The following is a 4586-nucleotide window of genomic DNA, read 5'->3' on the forward strand; positions in this document are numbered from 1 at the left end:
GGGAAGGGCAACAGTTAGGCAGATAGTGACACTTCCGGGAAGGGAGATAACCGTAACATAGAAATCTATTTAAGACGTTTTATTTGGTTTAACCACGGACTTAGAATCTAATTCCGTGGTTTAACACTATTTTATTTAATAATTACATGAACAACAACAATCATACGAATACACATGAAGTAGATAAATAAGGACTTGATAGCAAGCTCATAGCTTTCGTAAGTCTCCAGAAAATTTTATTTACAGGTTACACCCATATCTTTCAATGTTTCATTTTAAATCACATTCTTTTTTGATAGTCATTAAGTATATATCCATTGATTTCTAAATATAGACACTCTTTCTTCGACATAGAAAGACATTTACCATAAGCACTGTACATTATACAACAATCAACTCTGATATTTAAGAAAAGGTATACACTTATATCAATGAAATATTGTATCAATTAAATACAGACTGTATTACCTTTATTCATCATATAAAAACATAAAGCAACACAAAAATAATATACATTGTACCTTTTGTAATTTTGTAATTTCGTTAGAACAAAATGTTGCAATTTGATAGACGATATTTTATGTTTCCCATTTAATACAACATATTTTATACGTATCTAAGAACACCGAAATTGTTCACGGGTGCGAAGCATGTGAAAATAATATGTTATGTAGAAAAAATGTTAGTACATTTTGCAATATGGATGAAACATACAAACTGTTCGACGGAAACCCGATTTCATTAATTAAATTAAAACGACGAAAATCTCAATAAAAAAGAAGAAACAAAAAGCAAAAACTGCGGGAATTATAGTGTGATAACTGATGCTATATTCAACTGACATCGAGTATATACCATCATTTAAATGGGGAATATATGTATTATTTACATTCTGGTAAGATTTACTTACAATTCTGTTATGAATGGTACCAGTGTTTAAAACAATGGTGTACCTAGACCATCTGACCCAGACACTTGCGGCTTTTCATCCAATGTATAGAATTAAAGGGTCCGTTCTTTCTTTAAATGTGAAGATATTCAACCTGTAAACCTTCACTGCATTGAAGTTACATGGATTTTTTTTTATAAAAAAAAGACAATTTCTTATATTCACATGTAACAACGAAATGATAAATCATTTTTAAAATTTATCATATATCGCAATATTGAAATCAATAAGTTAAACTTTGAGGTCATGCGAGATTACCAAAGGCATAAAACCAATATCACATAGTTACAATTTCACTTAATTACTTCAACTACAGTAACAGTGTTTAACACAGTAAATAGTTATATAGTAGGTTGTGGAAATCTAAAGTTGACGCATATCAGAAAACGTGAAGTATATCCAAACCCTGTCTGATATGAGAGTCTTAAAGGGACATCACGTAAAAAGGCGTGTTTTTTTTAATGAAATTCAGAATGTATGTATTGTATGCACTTCCACTTATGTTACCTCGCTATCCCCATATTCATAGTCCTTTCCAAATGTCCAGTTTGACCACTTGAATTGTTCGGGAAAGCCCTGCTAAAAATAGCGCCGATAACGTCACCTGACTAGGCAGTAAACACAAGTGGTGCGAGCGAGATGAAACGGTTTCCAAAGGGGTCCCCAGAGAGGGGCCGTCAGGCAACTGCAACTTCTTACCGCACTATGAAACCAAGTTATATGATTTCTAAGTCCGTATTCAAACTTATTGAACAGTAATTATTCATCATTAGAAGTTAATTGCACACTTGCCAATGTTCAGAATTTAAATTTATTTAGCTTTAAACATAAATTTGTTGCCAATAAANTTCAAAACTCAATAAATAAAGCTAATTCAGTACTCGGGATTATTAGAAGATCATTTACTTTTTTGGACGAACCGATTTTTAGACAGTTATTTAAGGCTCTGGTAAGACCGCATCTAGCATACGCAGCCAGTGCGTGGAGTCCGTATAAACTTAAAGATATCCAGATGATAGAGAATGTACAACGGAGAGCCACTAAGCTTCTACCTGGATTTAAAGAAATCTCCTACGAAGAACGTTTAGAAAAATTAAAACTACCGACACTAAAACACCGAAGGACTAGAGGTGATTTGATTAACGTTTTCAAGATTGTGAAGAGGAAGTTTGATGAGAAAGTCACGTCAGACATATTTGTCTACGATAATAACGAAAGAACACGAGGACATAAATTTAAGCTGTATAAACAACGATGTAGTACAGAGCTAAGGAAAAACTCGTTCACGTTTAGGGTAGTTGATATCTGGAACGGTCTACCGGAATCGGTTGTAAATGCAGAAACCACGAAGGACTTTGAGATCCTGTTGGATAACCATCTGAAGGACACTATTTACAATAATTACTGATAATGACTTTTAAAATAACTCTTTTGGGAAAGTTTATATATGTTAACCAGTGACAATATAATATTTTTATACTATGTTTTGTGATATGGACTTAGAGGCTTTCAGCCTGCGTCCATTATTTTTCAATTGAATTCAATTAAATACACCAAGGGACAAACCTTTCTGAATTTTTTTTTATATATTGCCGGGGCAGAGGAGGCCGGGTATTCATACTAGTACTAATTTAAATCTTGCATGTAAAAACAAAAAATAATCGTTTAATTCAGCAATATTATTAAATCATACCATTTTATTGAACCCGGTAATATTATAAATTACAATGTATGTAAATCCACGGACTTAGATAACACGTATCTCGGTGACCCAGAAAATACGCCGTGGGCCATCACAACAGTTATCCCTTGGAGGGCCTCGTGGCAAAATCAAACTAACCAGTCACTTATCCCTTCCTTTCGCATAAACCACTGTATAATTATAGAAACACAAAGTACACTCTCTCCAATGCATGCCCATTAACATATTAAACTAAGTTCATCTCTGTTCAAACTCAGACTGAGATACTAGCGAGCTTAATAATTTTAGATATTTATTCATAACATAAACAGCGCTAGCATTTCTGTCGATTCCATTTCAGCTTAACCGGCTATCCGGAAGAATACATGCACCGTACTAACTGCTACGGCAGTTATTTTCTCCTTTGAATACTGCCCACCTGCAATAATGATTCCGTAACGTACTCCTTGCGCTATCTTTTGACCATTTGGCAACTTTTCGTTTCGTAGCTGACACGGTACAACACTTTTCTTTCGCTTACTTCACACGGCCAGTCATTTTGTTTACAAAGAAATGGTGTGCTATGCGCATGCGCTAGTAGAGGGAAATCCCTGAACAAAACGTTGGTCAGACAGGTAGAAATACCGATGATTTTCTTAGATTTAATCATTTTTATGAATCTATTTCAGCCAAATCCGATCGTTATTTTCCATAAGAAGTCTCACTTGATATGTTTATGTAGTATTTGAAAAAAAAGACAAAAAATAAAATTACTTCACCGTGATGCCCCTTTAAAAAAACATTATTCTGAGATCAAATACAAAAATATTAAGATATCAAGTTGTTTTGATAGTTCCTTTTGAATACAATTGTGATTTGGGTTGTTTTCTAAATGGTAATACAACTAAACACAGAAACAATTTATTCACCATTAACTAATTATACCAATTAACTATATAAGGTCTACCTTCAACTGCTTTCGTAAAATGTATCATTTTTTTCTATACAGAGGAAAACCGAATAGCTTGGTTTGAAATTAATATGCTTACAAATCAATAAAAACCTTTTAAAATATCACACTTTTTTCCAAATGCAAAATGCAAATATGATATTTGCACAATATTATATGTTGAGTGTGGGTGTTGGTGGGGTAATGAAAATAGAATTCTATGTGATAAAAAGAATTTGAGAACATTATTAGTTATCATGTAAAATTGTTGATTTTCTCGTGTAAGATGAGGTCTCTAAAAGCGTGTAATATTTGCCTCTCACCAACGAGTTTCTTGTGGGAATGATGTTGAATTAGATATATATAATAACGGTAAATATAGCACAGACACTGTCGAGAGTTGGACGGCTAACTGTGAGGTTTCTAGTCAAAAGAGATTTTTCTCATGTTTTCAACTGTCTAAGGTCACGCAATAGTGATTTCAGTATAATATTATGATGTAGTATAATGCCCACAGGATACACACTTGACAGAGAAACCACATCATGTCGGAATGGGGATACACATGCGTCTTTAAATCACACCAGTCATATGCAAGGGGTGTCGGTATTATGTCTAATAACAATTTTGAATTCTAAATACAGAGTCCAAAAGAGTAAAAATTGAAACCTAACGTCCGGTCATGTTGATAGACGACTGAAAGCTGATGATTTCTCCCCGTAGACAGCTCTTATCCTTTCCGCTTTGTGAGAAGACATGGGAGCTAACTCTGATCAATTAAGCCAATGGAGGTTACTCCCTTCGTTTTCAAGGTGAAACAACACTATTCATTTGTACTCTGATACATTTATTTATTATCAAATAAATCCCAATACTTGCAAAGGATTCGCTATGACCACTGGGAAACATTCCCGGGGGTGGGAGGAGAGAGAAAGTTACTCTAGTACAAAACACTAGCCGCTTTCTACAGACTGGGATAGGGAAATTGCGTAGAGCGCAAGACTACA

The sequence above is a fragment of the Mizuhopecten yessoensis genome, unplaced genomic scaffold (genome assembly GCF_002113885.1).
Source record: "Mizuhopecten yessoensis strain PY_sf001 unplaced genomic scaffold, ASM211388v2 scaffold2417, whole genome shotgun sequence".
Lineage (NCBI taxonomy): Eukaryota > Metazoa > Mollusca > Bivalvia > Pectinida > Pectinidae > Mizuhopecten > Mizuhopecten yessoensis.